The sequence below is a fragment of the Canis lupus genome, chromosome 13, assembly GCF_011100685.1.
Source record: "Canis lupus familiaris isolate Mischka breed German Shepherd chromosome 13, alternate assembly UU_Cfam_GSD_1.0, whole genome shotgun sequence".
Lineage (NCBI taxonomy): Eukaryota > Metazoa > Chordata > Mammalia > Carnivora > Canidae > Canis > Canis lupus.
The window spans coordinates 3,295,452-3,314,412 of record NC_049234.1 but is presented as its reverse complement, the minus strand read 5'-3'; the positions used below and the strand labels follow the sequence as shown (position 1 = coordinate 3,314,412).

Below are 18,961 nucleotides of genomic sequence, written 5' to 3'. Positions count from 1 at the left end.
GGGGAAGGGTCCCCAAGGCAATGCTGGGAAGAGGAATACAGTCCCAATAGAAAAAGCCAACAGAGGTCACTACAGGGGCCTTTCAGACTGTCAGGACAGTTATGTCTCTGGTGAGGTGCAAATGGAAAATGCTGGCCGTTGTCCAGTCCATTCACCTTGCCTGCCAAAAAGTCTCTTAGCGGCCTTCTCCTGTCTTGGCAACTAGCTAGCACTCCACCCAGGAATGTCACCTGACTACGCTTCCTGCTATCCAACATTCTTAAATAGAGTAGATCTGGATAGGAGTTTGGACCAACACGGCTTTGGTTAAGTTTGACTCATCCCTAAAGATTTTGGAGCACTTTCTAAATCAAAAAAAAAAAAAAAAGAAAGAAAAAAGAAAAGCAATGAGAGGAAGAAGGGGGTCTTTTCCCTGGGGCAACAAGAAGCCTTAGTTAAGTTAAACTGTTCTTCAGGGTGTTGGATTTTGTCAAATACCTTTTCTGCATCTATTGATATGATCATATGATTTTCCTCCTTTGGCCTTTTGGTATGATGGGTTGATTGTTAATTGCTTTTTGAATATTTAATTAGCCTGGCATTCCTAGAATAAATCCCACCTGGATATGGTACCCAAAAATGAACAGTTATTCAACTGAAGGATCAGGAGTAAATCATCAAAACAATTATAAAACCCCCTTAAATAGGTCAATTAAGATAGTATTTTTTAGTTACCCTATATAGTATCATTATATATATTTTTAAAGATTTATTTATCTATTTGAGAGAGAGAGAGTTTGTGTATGAGTAGGGAGAGGGACAGAGGGAGAAGTAGAATCTCCAGCAGACTCCTCACTGAGCGTAGAGCCCCAAGCAGGGCTGGATCCCACAACCCTGAGATCATGACCTGAGCCCAAACCAAGAGCCAGACACATAACCAATTGAACCACCCAGGCACCCCAATAGCATCACATATTTTTTATTTCCTAGTTTTTCACTGCAAAAGTAATGGAATTCATTTCAATAATCACTGTAGAGAGAAAGAATACAATAATCATTCAATCTTAACCACCTAAGTTGGCATTTTTGTTACCAGTTATTTTCCACTCCGCTCTCAAACTTCAAACCCATTAATAAGTCTTGCTCTATTTTTAGCCTCAGAACAGCATTTAGAACAGACTGGGGAGATGTTCTTGTTCTCCTAAGCGAGGCGTGGCATCCATTCCTGACTGCTCTCTGCCAGCCCAGCGGTTTCTCCAGAGACAAGCTAGCTCTGTCAGGTGAGGGACACCTGTACCCTGGGGACCATTAGCACATTCCCCAGAGATTAGTCAATTCTCACTAACTAGATGAAGATCACTAATGGCCACAAGGAAAGACTAAAGTCACTTATTTCAATGATTTTTATTTCTTTGTGGGTGTGTGTATTCTTTATTTCACCTCATTTTTCAGAAATTTTATATTGATTATTTTTAGTTCTTGTAACTGAATTTGATGTAATCATGTGAAATATTTAATCTACCATGTGGGATCCTTTTTGTAATGACTTGAATACCCATTTAGCTAAAATTTAACGTGAATTTTTATTTTTTTTAATTAAAAATTTTTTTAAAGATTTTATTTATTTATTCATGAGAGACACAGAGAGCGGCAGAGGCACAGGCAGAGCGAGAAGCAGGCTCCATGCAGGAAGCCCAATGTGGGACTCGATCCCGGGATGCTAGGATCACGCCCTGAACCAAAGGCGGACGCTCAACCACTGAGCCACCCAGGCATGCTTAATATGAATTTTTATATTGTTTACCATTCTGTGGAAATACAAAGCAATTGGAAATAAGTCAGTTGTTCTCCCACCCAACTCTTTGATTATAAAAACCTCTAGATGTTTTTTGTTTTGTTTTGCTTTGTTCTATAACATTTTCTGAAACTAGTCTCATACTAGTCTCATAATTATTTTCATTGGGATAACTTTCTGGCAGTTTTGTGTGTTTTAGTCCAGAGAAATTGAAGAGTAGAATCCAAACAAAATCTTGTTTACTTTTGCCACACTTTAGGAACCAGAGTAAATTCAGTCCAGAGGACCCTAGGGGAAAAGGAGGGAAAAGGAAAAGAAAAGAAAAAAGAAAAAGAAAAGAAGGCTATTCATTGTGCGCAATTGAAATTAGCAAAGAAGGCTTTATTTACACTGGACATTATCATCCTAATTAAAAGTGTAAAGCAATACATCCATAATGATAGATAATTGTCCTTGAGAGCACTATTAATGAGATTTGATAATCAAATGCTTGTGTGGGGGCATTTAGAAATTAGCAGAGTCTAATTATTTGAGCTGCCCAATTTTTACAGAAGGAAAATTAGTTTTGGGCAAAGTACATTTTTCTGGGCGTCCCCCTCACTTGGATTCAAATGGGTACTGTTTTTTTCTGGAGCGCTTGTCTCTTCATTAGATTGGCTTCCGGGAGAAAGGCCAGCAGTGTTCTCCTGCTCTGGGATAAGGCTGTCTGGTCGGTCAGTCTGTCCAGGTGGGCAGCGAGCCAGCCAGCCTATCTCTGTTTGCTGTTTCACCTGCCATTCCCCTGTTCCCACCTGTTGGCTCCTAGTGTGGGACGCTGTTGTTGGGCTCTGGTTTTCTACCTCAGTGAGCATTCAACAGTCTGTTTTGATGCCTTGCTTTTAGAACCAGGTTTAACAAAGCAAGGGGTGGAATTGCCTTCCTGGGAAGTCAAGAAAAACAGTGCCACTCAAGCTCCACTGGGAGGTTGTTGCTACTATTACTGCTTTAAATCAAGGCAGGCCTTCTCCCTTTTCATGCTATCTCAGACCATATGCAATTGCTGCTCCTTGACCCATTTTGATTCTAAAACTGTCAATTTTATGTGATCAGCTTAATAGTTGAATTTGGAACACAATGGAGTGAATTTCAGCAAAGGAGGAGAGAACAGACATTTACTGAGGTCACAGCGTGCCAGACATGGTAACTCACTCATACCTCAAATTACCCCCAGAATACAAGCTACATAAGGGCAAGGAGCAAGCTTGCCTAGTTGACAATCCCATCCCCATTTCCAGCACAATATATGGCTCAAGAGATATTCACAGGCAGTGGCATAAAATAGACTAGAATATCAATACAGCTTGCAGAGTGCATGCGATTGTAAGCCTGCATATATATACAAATTGATCAATAAGGTACCTGGCATATGAAGCAGCTCAATAAACATTAGGGTAGAGAGATTGAGACTAGGAGAGATGAAATAATGTGCCCGAAGGTAAATTGCTCAAAAACAGTGAAGGCAAATTGGAACATATTTGGTTAAATCCCAAGCCCACATCGTTTCTGTTGTGCTCATACAGTTGTATTTCACACAAGGTCCAATCTTGGTAGCTCTTTCTATTCTGTTCCCCACAATCCTCCAACTTCCATCCCCAGTTCTTAATCATGTTACCAATGAGGTCTCTGGAGCCAGAGGAAAGGGCAAAGACAAGAGGACCTGCCTCAGTTGCAACCGCATTGCCTCCCCTGCCTACAGCTTCCCTACTGGTCCCTGAGAACCTGCTGATGGCTGAGAACTGACACACCAGACTGTGCCGTCTTGGCAGACATACAATTCTGCGCCCCTGCCCTGCCTCCTATTTCCAGAGGAAGTCATAATAGTAATAAAGAGGAGAAGGAGGAGGAGAAGGAGGAGGAGGAGGAGGAAGAGGAGGAGGAGGAGGAGGAGGAGGAGAAACAATAACAAGGTCACTTCCATGTGCCAGCTGCCACTCTAAGCTCTTTGCTTGCATTATTTCGTTTACTGCTCACAAAATTCCACAATCATCCTCATTTTACAAACTGAAGTCACTTACACAAAGCCAAGCCATTGATTTTAACTCGGCTCTATCTTACTTCAGAGCCCAAGCTTTTAACCCTTCCTTATAACCTAAGCTGGAACAGAAATGTCCCCATATTATCAAGAAGGACCATGAAAAGAGCTAGAGAAAAGCAAGATTGGAATATCAGAAGACAGGCTATCATTTATCCTTTCTTCCAGTAACAAAAGTTTGTCAAGGTTTCAGTTGCTCTGAAATTCGCACACTTGTGCTAAGGCCGTCTAGGGGCCCAATCAGGGGCTACTGCTCCGTCATTAGGAAGGAGGAACATGTGGGGGGAAGATGCTGTCCTTGATAAAACCACCCTTCAGGATAGGAGGCAAGAGAATTGAAGGAAGATAATGATGGGCCAAAAAGGAAAAACTAGCATTCTACCTCTATAGAGAAGCAGAATGAGGGTCCCAGAACCCAGCACACTTAAGCTTGAAACCTGGCTCCACCATGGGTTTACTGAGTGACCTTGGAAAAGTTATCTCCCCTTTCTGAATCTTATTTTCTTTATCTGTATAAAAGAGAACTAATAATGCTGACCTCACTGGGTGGTTACAGCATTTAAAATGAGGGCGTTTGTAAGGGACCTGGAATACTTCAAAATTTAATAAATAGTGATTCTCCTCCCTCCTTCTAGGGAATTAGAGAAAGCAAATTCACTTTGTTTAAATGCATATAAAAAGGTTTCAGACGGCTCCTTAACAATGTAGATTTTTGTCAGTGAATATGCAAGCCAGAAATAAAGAGGGTTAAGAAACCTTGGCCAACAGTATCCCTATCTCTTCTTATGATCAGCCTCCTCATGAAGGCTTTCCTCCTCAGACAAAAAAGCAGAGGCTCTTGTTTGAGACACTCAGCCTCTGGTGGGGATGAACCCCCTCCTTCTCTGACTCCAGCCCATGCTGGGCACCAAAGCATCTTGGAGTGGAAAGCCTTCCCTCCTGGTGCTCCCTTTGTCATTAGCATGTGGGCCAAAACTTAAAAGATGAGGCGGTAGAAGAGGGGGTGGGGAATGAGAGTGTGGCAGCTGGGTCCTACTGCGTGTGCTATGAAATGTGCAAAAGAGAGGACAATTCATAAAAATTCAGAGGTTTTGGAATTCAAAGCAAGACCACTAGCTGTCACCACTGTGACAATTTTAATAACATCGTCTGTCTTCAGTGTCTGATCACAGGTAAATTGATCGTAGGTACAAATCACCGGCACATTTAATGCTCTTAGCACCCACTTTGCATTTCATTGGCAGATATAAGGAACGGTTTCAGCTACTTTTCCATTTGTAATTGTTTTCTTTGGATCCTGATGCTTTAGTCACTGCTCATCACTGCTCATCAAAGAGCTTTTATTAACTCATGTCTTCAGGTTAATTCTGCCTTAGAAAGGGAGTTGGATTTCAACATGTACCTTGAATCTTTTAGGGATCAGGGTAAGCCCATGCCTCTCCTTCCTGTATGATGCTGTGCGAAGCTGGGAAAGCCCTGCACTGCATGGCCCAGTGGTGCATGCTCCGTTTTCCCTCTCGTGTAACCCAAGGCAAACATCTCAAATGGATCATTTAACCCCACTCCCCACTTTCCTTCACCTCTGTTTGATCTCAGGCTTAAAAAAAAAAAAAAAAAGAAAAGAAGACTCCTTCAAATTGATTTATTCAAATGGACAAAATGCAGTTTATATAAGGAGCCCTGAAACACCATAGGGATGGTCTTTATCATTGTGCAGGATAAAAAAGGAGAAGCAAAGTGACTCAAATGAGTGTTTATGTTGTTCAGGAGGGCGTGGGAGGCGGCTGGAGAGATGGCATTCTATCTCCTTCCCACTTCTTTCCTCCTGTCCTGTACATTAGCACTTGCCCTCTGGGCAAGTGGGCTAATTTTTTTCTGTTGAGAGAGACTGCTTGTCCTTCATTTGGCCCACACTTTTATTTTTGTTGCTGTTGTTTTGTTTTAATAACTGAATCTCTTTAGACTTTAACCGCAGAGATTAGTCTGCGACCCTCAGGCCTTTGCATGCCAAGAGAGGGAAAGGCAAAGGCTGAGATATATGCAGATATCAGGTAAGTATGGTGATGCCTTTCTGGATTAGACAAACACAGGCCAGTTTTCTTCCAAAAGCTTGTATTTGCTCCAGCACTTACCTTCTTTTAACTTGTCATGTTTATATAGAAATGGTTACGTGCTATATGAGTGGTGCTTAATTCACAGAAAGAATTTGGGATCCCAACAGCCATACTGACTTTGCTTTTCTAAAATGCCCCAATCCTGTTCTACCGTCACCATGTGAGTTCTTAACTAAATAGAGTGTTGGCATGGCCAAGCAGCAAGAATATATCAAATACTGGCAAAGGGAGTGGGTTTCCACCTTCACTACGCATGGCATTCCCCTGGGTGATTAAAAAATATATATACGGTTATCCTAGCTCTGCACCAGAAATTCAGATTCAATGGGCCTAGGCGTAAGTATTTTTTTAAAGGTTCTTCAGGTGATTTTAATGAGCAGCCAGGCTCTAGAACCCTTGGGCAAGGCTCTCTCCTTTCCCAGAAAGATCCAGAATTGTTTTAGAAGTACCTATCTAGACGTGTGGTGTCATGGTCTCTAACTACTGAAACTAAAGCTATATGATTGTTCCTTATGTAATTAACTCTCCTATCATGAACACTCGTGAACACTCTAGAGTTTAGTCTTTTCAACTGTAAGACAGAGGCTTTGTTTATATAATTCCAAACACTGCTTGGTGGAGCCAAATCTTAAGCTAATTCCTTTAAAAGGTTGGATATGTGGCATGGTTTCAAAAATAAAAGACTTAATGGAGCCCAGCCTCTTGTGACTTTGGGCAGATTTCTTAACCACTCTGTCTCAGTTTTCTTATCTATAAAATGGAGTAAAAAATAGTACCTATATCAGAATTTTTTAGATTAAGTGAGTTAATCCACATACAGTACTTTTAACATGATTTGGCTAATAGCAAGTGTTCAGGAAATATCTATTGTTATTATGACTATAAGACTCTGTCCTTTGACCCAGGTTCATTTGACTGCAACTAAAATCCTCTCCCTGCCTCTCCCTGCCTAACTCTCTCATTAGCTGAATGAAATTCTTATCAAGGAGAAGAGTGAGCTCAGCTATATTGTAAAGGTATGTCTCTCGTTGTGAGAAAATATTACTTTACAGAGGCAAAATCTAGATGTTTGAGAGTGGTCATGCCCCTACACGGGATGATAGGGGCTACCATAAAGTGCTTGCTCAATAGGGAGACCAGCTTAGGGATTCCCAGCAGAGCAGCATCTGAAATTTTGATTTTGTTCTTGGAAGTAACACTAGGCCATCTTTCCTCAGAAAAGAATCAAGAATTCTCTCAGAAATCACAGAGTTGGGTTATTGCAGCTTTTGCCATACACACTGGGGCAGTGTTTCTGAAATACTATGAGAGATTCAGGGAATGTTCTGGGGAATCTGCTGCCCCAAAATAGACCATATGCTTTAGTACAGTGCATACCCTGGTTCCTCCACTGTTCAACTTTTTCCTGTGCAGGATTATAATCCCAAAAGAATCAGTATAACCCTGAAAGAGAACAGCTGTTTATTGAAGCATGATTTAAATTCTCTTTTCCCACATCTATTATAGCCTTGGGTTGTTCTTAAGCAATCAGAGAAAATAGGACCAATGCTTGGAAGAGTGATCCCTTCTTCAAATGAGTCAAATTAAGACATTTGTTGACTTCCGCAGAAGACAAAGTAAGAAGCAAGGATTTGACTTACTCAAGGATCTCTCGGCTTATGTCATGGCAAAGTTCTCTTCATTGGTTTTTCTATTGCCTTTCAAATATGAGTTGACATACAAGCATTTGATATAGTGTGAGAAGTTAGATAAGGGGGGTAGAATGTCATAAGCCCTAGATGGGGATCAGGACACTTAGTTTCCAGTCTTGCCTCTGCCTTAGCCAAATTTAAAATTTCGGCCTCAGGCATGTGGGTGGCTCAGTTGATTGGGCATCTGCCTTCAGCTCAGGTCATGATTCCAGGATCCTGGGATCAGGCCCTACATCAGGCTCCCTGCTCAGTGGGGAGTCTGCTTCTCTCTCTCCCCTACCCCTCCCCCTGCTCCTGCACCCTGCACTGTCTCTCTGATAAATAAATAAAATCTTTTAAAAAACCAAAAAACTTCAGCTTCTTGGGCAATTGTAAAGCATGAGTAGAGGTCTGAGGTCTCTATCCATAGTAAAATGTCATTTAAATCCAAATCCATTTATAGGTGAGTTTTAGTCAGTGTAGCTAAATGTTTGTCTCTTTTATTGTTCTTTTCAAAGAACCAGCTTTTGGTTTAATTGATTTTTTTCCCTATGGTCTTTCTAGTCTCTATTTTATTCAATTTCTACCTAATTTAATTTATTTTAATTTAATTTCCACCTAGTTGAAGGTCTTGCCATTGTAGATACCCACCATGCTGCCCACCATCTCTAGCAGGATGGATCATGTCCCATAAATTTCTCTTAACCACCTCCTGCTTCCCCAAGTGGGGAGCCTCCTCCTTCTTGGCATTGTGCAGGTACTTCAGCAGTGAGTGCTGCTTCCTCAAAAAATCCAGGCTGAGACTGTCCCTGCTGGGCGTTGTATAGCTGCATCAACTGCCTGTAGGCCATGTCCAGCAGTTGGTCAATGTCCATCCTGCTGGTGAACTCATGGTGCATCGTTTTTGCTCCTTCTGCTCTCTTATTAGCTCTTCCTTTATTTCCACTTTAATCTTTATTATTTCCTTCCTTCTGCTCATTTTTAGGTTTAGTTTGTTCTTTTTCCAGTATCTCAGGGTGGAAGATCAGGTTATTGGTTTAAGATCTTTCTCCTTTCTTAATATAACAGTCACAGCTATGAATTTCCCTTTAAGCAGGGATTTAGCTGAATTCTATACATTTTGATATATTGTATGTTCATTTCATTCACTTCAAAGTGTTTTTTTTTTAACTTTTACTTATTTAAGTAATCTCTACATCCAAGGTTGGGGCTCAAACTCATGACCCCAAGATCAAGAGTTGCAGGCTTCTCTGACTGAGCCAGGAGCCCCACCTCAAAGTATTTTCTGATTTCCCTTTTAATTTCTTTTTTGATCCATTAGTTATATAGGAGTGTATTGTTTAATTTCCACATATTTATGAGTTTCCTCAATTTTTTTCCTACACTGATTTCTAATTTCATTACATAGTGATCAGAGAACATACTCTATTATTTCTATCCTTTTTGATTTATTGAGTTTCATTATGTGGCTGCTGTAAGAAAATACCATAGACAGTAGCTTAAAGAACAGAAACTTATTTTCTCACAGTTCTGGAAACTGGGAAGCCCAAGATCAAGGTGCCAGCCCATTTAGCTTTGGTGGGAGCCAAAGGCAGCCCACTGCCTTCTCACGTGTTCTCACATGGTAGAGACAGAGAGAGGGAGAGAGAGAAGAGAGACAGAAAGCTCTCTAGTGCTTCCTCCTATATGGACACACTTACCAGTGTGCCTGGGTGGCTCAGTTGGTTAAATGTCTGCCTTCTTCTCAAGTCATTGGGATTGAACCCCGTTTGGCTCCCTGCTCAGGGAGAAGGCTGTTTCTCCCTCGCCCTCTACCCTTCTCCCACATTGTGCTGTCTCTCTCTCTCTCAAATAAATAAATAAATAAATAAAATCTTAAAAAAAGGACATTTATCCTACTATCAATTAGTTGAAGTCTACACTCGACTTTGAAAGACTATTTCAGCATAAAGTAGTTCAGTTTCTAAGGATTGTTTATGTCTATCAAGCTGTGTAGTCACAGCATCCTTGCAAAGCAGGTAAATAATGATATTGGTATTCTACTTTTTAAAAATGGACAAGTAGGGCCCTGGAACAATTAGGAAGCTAGGACCACGGTGAAGGAGTGCCTGAGCAGCGACAGCAGTCACATCTTCTGAGTGCACCCAGTGTTACCTTCCTTGCAGACTACACCGCCTTCCTATGGACCAGTTAGGAGGTAGGAGACGTTCCGGCTGTGTGCGTACCTGTGTACGACAGAGCAGAGCAGACAGAGACAGAGAGAAAGTGCACAGGCAACTGCAATGTTAAATTTCTGTTTATCCTGAAGCTATCATCAGGTTTAATCATTCTTGGAATTCTGGTACATGAACAGGGTGCAGTTTTGAACTCATTATTTACACAACATTCTCCCCTCCCTCTTGCCTGAGGGAGAAAGGGGCTTTCTCTAGAGCCAGCGGAGACCTCAGACCTTCCCACCTCGTCTTTCCTAGCAGACAGCCAACAAGCATGCCTGCTGCCTCCTCCTCAGGACTGTGTTGTGAGTGTGAACTGGGGTGATTTTTTTTATTAATTTTATTTATTTATTCATGAGAGACACACAGAGAGAGAGAGAGAGAGAGAGAGAGAGAGAGGCAGAGACAGGTGGAGGGAGAAGCAGGATCCATGCAGGGAGCCCGACGTGGGACTCCATCCTGGGTCTCCAGGATCACGCCCTGGGTGAAGGTGGCGCTTAACCACTGAGCCACCCTTCCGCCTGGGGTGTCAGATTGACCATTAATAAGGAAGAGAAGCTGCACACAGCTTCTCTCTTCTGTGCTTCCTGCCTTCCCTCATTCTCACCTGACTGTCGACATAGTAGGCTCTTAATATTTATTGATTTGGTTTTGTTGGGAGGCTAGGCCAAGTTGTACCCTAGTTAATGAGCTGATGATGACTTCAGGGAGAGGTGGGACTGACACATACCCCAACAGACTCCCAAAGTCTCTCTCTGAGAAGAGTGGTAACTGAAGATTAAGAAGGGAGATAAGAAGTAGCAGAGCTGCACAGCGAGAGGGCGGTACCTGGACCCCAGTCCTGCTGCTGAGGCTCCGCACATCTTCAGTCAGCCACAGCCTCCGTTTCCCTGAGTGTACATGTTGGCCTCTAGAGTTTACTTCCACTTTAACATTTTCTCTGTGAAATAGCTCATTCCTTTGTTCACTTGTTTTCTTTTTTTTTTTTTTTTTTTTTTAATTTTTATTTATTTATGATAGTCACAGAGAGAGAGAGAGAGGCAGAGACATAGGCAGAGGGAGAAGCAGGCTCCATGCACCAGGAACCCGACGTGGGATTCGATCCCGGGTCTCCAGGATCGCGCCCTGGGCCAAAGGCAGGCGCCAAACCGCTGCGCCACCCAGGGATCCCGTGTTCACTTGTTTTCATACTCATACTCTGATTCAACAAACATTTATAGAGTACCTACTGAGTGCCAGGCACGAAGTAGATCAGAGGGGGAGAGACAGGGATGGGGATGCAGAGGTAAAAAATGAACCACTGCAGCCCTTGAACCCATCTCGTTGGCTGCAGGGAGAGAATGGGAGATATCCACATGGAAAACAAATAGTGCGGCAGGATTAGATGGATAGCTCTTGGGGTAATTCCCCCACACCTGCCTGTCCAGATGACCCTGGCCTCAGAAACCTAGAGAACTAAGGCAAAGCTAAGGGGAAGCTGGGAGGTGGGTGGGCTCAGAGGGATTCTCCTGAATGTTTAATTATCTTTGAGAAGTGATTGATCATCTTTCACTTGGCCACTGATGATAATTAGAGAATAATGGATATGATGGCTGCATGTCTAAGTATTTTGGGTGGAGTGCAGAACCCACACAGAGGTATTGGTGCTATAGGCTGTGTCCACCAAATAGGCTACCAGTGTTCTCTGACATTGGTTCCACTGAAGAGGTTGTTTCTCAGAGAGCAAGAGAACTCAAGTTGGCCCAGAAAGAGGCCCATGGGTCTTCTAGGACTATACTCCTGGAATAGTCTCAGTGGACCTGACCTGCAGCTGAATACACGGCATCACCTCAACTCAGCTCAGCTCAGCTCCACACCTGTGATTGCAGAATCCACAAGCCAAACTGGCCCACATATATGTCCAACAGAGCTTGCAAACAAAGCCAAAACTAAAAACGAAAATTAAAAAGAAATCCCAAGTTTCACAGGCCCTGGTGCAGCCCAAATAATCTTGCTGCCATGCACAGGGGCACTCGTCCATAGTGTCCGCTTTGGGGCTAGTGGATGGCCAGACTCCAATAATACATTCTCTTTACCTGTCTTCACATGGGGCCAAAGAAAGAGAAATCCCACCTAGGTCTGCTCATACAACCAAAAAGAGCAACAATGTGGGGGTAATTAAAATTCCACAATGGCAGTGAAACAACTGTGTGACAACACAACTGAATTGATTGCTTATTGTGTGCCAGACACTGTGTTAAGCACTTTACATGTATTGGCTTACTTGGTTCTTCATCCGATGAGGTAGGTACTATTGTTGTCCCCATTTCTAGTGACAGGAAAAGCAAGGCTTGGAGAATTTCAGCAAACAGCACAATAATTAAAATCCAGACAGGGTAGCTCCTAATGACTCAGTCTTAACCATTACTCGGTTATTATGCTTCTAATGTGTCTCTTTTACCATCAGTGAAAATTAAGCACCAGAACACACACCCTGAAACATCTTTCTTCTCCTGTGGCTTCTCCTGAGGTTTGATCTGAGTTTTTTTGTGTGTGTGTGTTTCTAAAGTACCTGGGTGGCTCAGCTGGGTAAGCACCTGGTTTCAGCTCCAGAGATGATCCTGGGGTCCTAAGATTCAGCCCCACGTCGAGTCCCCTTCTCAGCTCCCTTTCCTCTGCCCCCCACACTTAGGCTGTCTCTCAATAAATACAATCTTTAAAAAAAGCATTTTTGGGGGGCGCATGTTTTTAATATTGTAAGCTACCTCGAATCCTTGATGGAAATAGATACATCTTAAGGCACAATTAAATAAAAAGGCAGAAGAACGCACACAGAGTTTGTGGAAATCGGCTCCAACCTCTGTCTGGTTGTAACTGCTTTGGGGTGAGGGCTGGGGGCGTTGTTTTCGTGGCTGCCAGACAGAAGGTTGTTTGAACTTGGCTGGCTATGAGAGCCAACAGAGTAAATTTGAAGAGAAAGATAAACATACAACAACTGTTCAAAGCTTCAGGTGTTATGATTGCTAATTGAGAAAGGCTCTAAATAATACCTGCTGGTGTGTAGGAATTTCACTCCCGGGGATTCATGGCTCAGGCTGGGATTCTGTTCCTTCAGATTCCCCTGTAAAGAAATTTCAAGTGGTGTCCTGGGCAGTCAGGGGCGGGTGTGCCTCGGTATAACCCAGAGGCACTAAATAGCACCTTTATTTCTGAACTTTTCCAGTTGTACCCTTGATGCACAGTCTTTCTCTCTCTCTCTCTCTCTCTCTCTCACACACACTTAGACTTACCACACTCAATTCACACATGTGCTCTCAGACACATGCAGGAACATGTGCTTTCTTATGCACGCTGGCTCTCCAACCTATCCATGTGCAGAACACACGCCAGCTCACAGAACACTCAGATATTCACATGCACCTTCTCTCATGCACACATTCCTACACCCCCCCCCCCCCCCACACACACACACACTCTCTCTCTCACCTGCACAACATACTTCTGCCAAGCTGCTGCAGCTGTGCTAACCTGCCCACGTTCCTTTCTGGGCCCAGCCCAGTCAGCATTTTCCCAGGCCCAGGCTCACTTGAGCCACCCCGCCGTCTGCCCTCAGAGCCCGGCCACACTGTCCCTGACTCCAAGTCGCCGGGTGTGAGCGACTGGCGCCTGCTGACGTAGGCGGAGGTGTGCTCAGCGGGTGGCAGGTGGGGTAGAAGCTGGGAGCCCCTCAGCTGCCCTCCTCACAGGGACCTCCCCTTCCCCGGCGTCACGGCTCCATCTGGCTTCTTCCTCTTCCAGAGACAGCGGCCTGTAGGGGCCGGTGCTTTGGGAAACATCCGGCCGGGGCAAGCTCCGTCAACTCCTGAGTCTCAATTTCCTCAGCTGTGAATGGAGCTAGTATGTTGCTGAGCTGCGCAGAGTATAAATCCCACGCTTGGTGTGGACGTGCGAGTCCGGGGGGGCCATTAGCAGCGACTCCTCTGCCTGCTAAGTGGTAAAATGTCTCTCGACTCGCTCCTGACTCACGCGGCCAACTTCCCTGCCAGAGGACTCAGCTTTATGTCAACATTAACTTCGACATTTTTTTAAAGACCAAAAGAGGCGCCAATACACCGCACAGATTAACATCACAGGAAAGTATCTTCGTGCTGTTTCTAATAAATGAATGCACAAGGAGAAAACACTTTTAAAAAATCTTCATTTTTATATGTGATGACTTTAAGAGTAGGTTTATATTTCGAGTGATGCAGCCTCCAAGCTCAGGCGTGATTTCAAAGGCAGAGAAACGATGCCCTCTCTCCTCCCCGTGTGCTTGCCTCTCCCTGGAAGTGCTTAATGGTGCTAATTAAGTACTAATTTTGATACGAAAAATGTGAAATACCACAGTTCCTCAGGGGAGAGAGAGAGAGAGAGAGAGAGAGAGAGAGAGAAGCTACAGATACTGAATATAGAATCTCTCTTGGCGAAATTTTCCCAAACATGGTGGTTCAACACCTTCCCCTGGTGAGGATGGCTGTGAATACCCCTCCTCCCGGCCCTGCTGCGGCCCAAGCACTATTTAGCATCTAACATATTCGGTCTTTCTTTTGCCTCGGGGCACTGACCACAACTGCACTGATGTCGATATTGTTACAATCGATTCAACGCTGGGCTCTCTCACTAGAGGACGAGCTCCAGGAGGAGATGGGCTGGCCTGCGGTGCTCTGTCTTAGTGCTCGTGTGGTGTCTGGCACATGGCAAAGCTTAGTAAATCCTCACCGAATGAATGGATGAGCTACAGTCCTTGCAGCAAAGTAGCAGGTTAGGCATAATTATCTCCATTTCGCAGATAAGGAAACGAATGCTTAGAAAACTTAAGTGGCTTTCCAAGGAGATACTAGTTTGTGTGCTGGGAATCCAACCAAATTCTGTTGATTCCAAACACATTTGCTCTCTTGGCTACTAAAGTGACTGTTTAAATGAGAGCCCCTCTGAATTGCCTTGGTTTGTGTAAGGATGAAGATTATTTGATAATAAAACATCTTTCTGGGTTTAGCTCCTTTATCTGGTCCTTCATCTCCCTGATGGGTTATAATCTTACCTTTAGCTTCTCAACTCACTTACTCTTTCCTATTTTACTCTGTGCTGCCTTTGTTGTCAGTTTCTTTCTTTCTTTCTTTCTTTCTTTCTTTCTTTCTTTCTTTCTTTCTTTCTTTCTTTCTTTCTTTCTTTCTTTCTTTCTTTCCTTTTTAAAGATTTTATTTATTCATGAGAGACACAAAGAGAGAGGCAGAGACATATGCAGAAGGAGAAGAAGCTGTGGGACTTGATCCCAGGACCTTGGGATCATGACCTGAGCCAAAAGCAGACGCTCAACTACTGAGCCACCCAGGTGCCCCCAAGACCCATCCCAAGACAACTCTCATTTAATCCTCCAGGGATTCTTCTTACCTCTAGTCCCTTCCTCTGCCCCAGGAACCCTAGCCAGGAAGCAGCTCAGGATAAATTTCACCATATCTCCCCCACATGATTAACAGCCACCCTTACTCCCTGGCTGGAGCCAACAAGAACCTCCTTGTTTCCAAATCCAATAAATACTCCAGTGTTCTCACCCTTCCTGGACTCGCATCTGCATTTGCTACTGGTGCCTGCTGCTATGGGAAACCACTTGTGTTCCCCACTCTTACCTTGGCAAATGGTGGTGGGGTTCCAGGGTTCTCATTTTGTCCTATGTAATCTCCCTGGAGTCCCTCATCTACTCCCCTGTGGTTTTGATATCATCTTTATCCAGAGATTCTCAATTTAAGCAGGCATGAGGATCATCTGAAGGAGACTGCTCATCATCCTGAGTGCCGATTTGTCAGGTCAGGGGAGGGGCTGCATTCACATGATGCAGTGCAGGTTGTCCCCAGACCACAGGATGAAACTTTGTGCCACAGGCTAGTATTTCCCAGCAGCATGCCCTTCCAAGCTCTAGACTGTGTAGTTGGCTCAATATGTCCTTGGCTTTGGCAGTCACGGCAATGTGCTGTCCAGATCTCCCTTCAGGGAAGTACTTTCTGCCCCAGCTGCAGAGAATGCTGTCTGCATCCAACCTTCCACCCCTTCCAGGATTGCCTTGGTTAGAGAGACTCCCTTTGTCCAAGGTCACGCCACTTCTTGGGCAGTCGCATCCAATCACTCATCAGTGTGGGATATAAAGCCTCCACCATCTTGGCCCAACTTGGAACGGCTCTGAAAGGCCATCCTAGGTCTAAAGTTCCCTGAGAGGGGAAGTGATGGGCTGGTGTTCTAGCACTGTGTAACAAACCATTCCAAATATAATGGCTTTAGACAATGGCAACGCATATTTAGCTCATGAATCTTCAGTCTGGGCTGGGCTCCAGGTTGGAGAAGGAGCAGAGATCATTCATCACTGCTCCACTCAGTGTCGCTGGGGTGGCTTAGAGATTGGGGCTGGATATATATATTTTTAAATATTTTATTTATTTATTTGAGAGAGATAGCAGGGGGAGGGGCAGAGGGAGAGGGACTCCCAAGCAGGCTCACTACTGAGCATGGAACCCACTTGATCTCATAACCCTGAGACCATGACCTGAGCTGAAACCAAGAGTTGGCCTCTCAACCCACTGAGCCACCCAGGTGCCCCAGGATGGGGTGCATTTAAAAACTCCTTCACTCACTCATGTGTTAGGCACCTGGATTGGGCACACTCAAACGGCACAGGGCTAGACCGCTGGCCTCCTTGCACATCTCTCTCTAGCTCTGTGTGATCTCTCTACATGCTTTTCCCAATGTGGAAGCTTCAGGGAAGCCAAACTTCTTACTTGTTGACTCCAGGCTCCTAAAATGCATATGGCAAGAGAGGAAGCTAGGCAGAAGCCATACTGCCATTTATGACCTAGCCTCAGAAGTCATGCAGCATCACTCTGGTCAAGCTGTTTAAAAATCTCCCCAAGTTCAAGAACATGGAGTGTAGACCCTACCTCTTAATGGAGGAGCATCCAGCTCACTGTAAGAAGAACATGTGGGATGGGCCATAAATAGGTGTGGCCATCTTTGGAAAATATACTCTGCCTCAGCCAAGGCTGTCATTAGGCCTGCCTGCGGCTCGGTCTCTGCCTCTGCCCACTCCTATTTCTTCACCCTCCTTCCTGTGTTGCACTCAAGAGCATACCCTAAGAAACACCCTGTTCATCAAACTGTGACTCAGAGCCTATTTCCCAGGAACTCAGCCTGCAAGACTAGCCCCCCTCAAAACCAACAAGTTCAAGTAAAATCCCCAACTTTCTCTGCCTCTTTCCACCCCATCTTCTCTTTTCTGTGCCTTAACTCAGTGAATGGCCCACCTCTGTCTAGTGTCAACCCTCTCCCTTGGGCAGTCTCCATGGCCTGTGTTTCTGGGATATCCTTCACACATGTCCCTTTCTCTTCTTTCCCAGGCCTTGTCCAAGCCACTCCAACTCTTACTACTATCTGCACAGTAGTCTTTTAACTTGTCCTCTGTGCCTACTCTTGCCTCCCCACTGCTCAACTGTACTTGCTGCCAGAATTATCAGTCTCATATTTTATTATTTTATTCCCCAGTACCCATGTGATAATGCCCAGACTTCTTAACTTGGTCTTAACTTCTTGGTCCACAGCTGCCTTTGTAGCCAGACCTTGCCCTCCTTTGGAGTACCAGTTTCTCAACCGTGCGTCAGGTCCACTCACTCTTTCTTTCAGCTCATTTGTTATGTTATGAGCACAGTAAAATCTCTGTACCCTGTCAGGGATCTTCCTCTTGGTGGATAGCACTGTCCTTCTGCTACACCCCAGACCATCCTATGTGCTTATCTTTCACGTTTTGATCCAAATTTCAATTCCTCCCGCCAGCCCTCCATGACACTTAGACTGGGTGAGGGGCCCTGACTTGAGCTCCTGAGGTGCCCTTCCCACCATTGCACAGCCATATACTTCGTGGAAATCACATTGCGACCACCCTCCCTGGAGGCTAGAAGTTCCACCAGAGCAGTGACCATGTCATCTTGTTCACCAATGGAGCCAAGACACTTAGCCCAGTGTGTGTCACACAGTGGACACTCAGGCTGCTCTGTACAACAGAGCAGGTTGTGCACTGGTCGACTCCAAGGAGCTTCATTTGCATAAACTACCCTGTGCATACATCCCCTAGAATTATGCAGTACCCACCCTATGCATACACAGTGACCCAGCCAACAGTTTTAATTGTATAATCAAATGAATACATGAATTATGCTATCTTTGGTGTTCTCTGTTAACCATGAGATTAATGTTTGGCAAAAGGAAATTATCTGATTTCAGCAGTCTCTTTTCCAATGCCAAAGAATGCAACATTGGCAACTAGAAAAGAAAACGCAAAAGCCTAAAGCAAGAGTTCTCAATCCTGGATACACATTAGAATTATATGGAGGAGCTCTAGAAAAATACAGATGCCTGGGCCTTGCCACTGGCCTATCACAGAAATTCTAGGGGTGGGGCCCAGAAGTGGCTTTTTTTTTTTTTTTTTTTTACTTCTCCCCAAGTGTCTCTCCCATGCAGCTAAGGTTGAAAGCCTCTGACCTAAAGAGCATCCAAGCAAATCCAGGGAGCTTAAGAAACCCACCTAGCAATCATTAACCTTACAAACACCTCACTCAGGAGCCACCGGGCTGAGCACCCAAGATTAAAACCTTTTGAGGCTAAATGTACTTCTCTGGGATTGGGACCTCAGAGGCAGTGCTCAGTTCCTCATATCTGTCAGTTCATAGTATGGTCTTCATTGGTCCATGCAAGGCCCTCTCTCATTTGATTTATTTATTCCATTTTACTCCATCCTCCCTGCAAGTTTCTTACCCTCACCGTGGGCAGCCATCCTAGCACACCTGATGCAGATACAAGTATATACGTGTGTTCATATGGATTCTTATAAAAATGTGTTTTGCTGCTTTTTGTGCCTGTACTTTTTTTTTTTTAATGTAAATGCATTGTACTCTAGGCTCATTCAGATAGTTAATGTTTCACTCCATCCCATGTTTCACTCCATCCAATTTGTTGTTCCTGTCTGCTGCAGAGGCTTCCAGTCTGGGCTTCCACCATGCTTTCCCCATCCACACCCCCAGTGGCATTCACCCACATTGCTTCCAGTTCCCAAACACCACAGC

At 44.3% G+C, this 18,961-nt stretch overlaps 1 long non-coding RNA gene across 1 annotated transcript; it reads right to left on the bottom strand.

The window, feature by feature from the left end:
• Positions 1 to 1,673: 1,673 nt before the first annotated feature.
• Positions 1,674 to 15,892, bottom strand: LOC111098495. The gene is made up of 4 exons (XR_005368445.1): positions 15,488 to 15,892; positions 13,308 to 13,975; positions 12,872 to 12,942; positions 1,674 to 2,062 (listed from the first exon to the last, which is right to left on the bottom strand). It is a non-coding gene; the product is annotated as an uncharacterized LOC111098495 (long non-coding RNA).
• Positions 15,893 to 18,961: the final 3,069 nt, after the last annotated feature.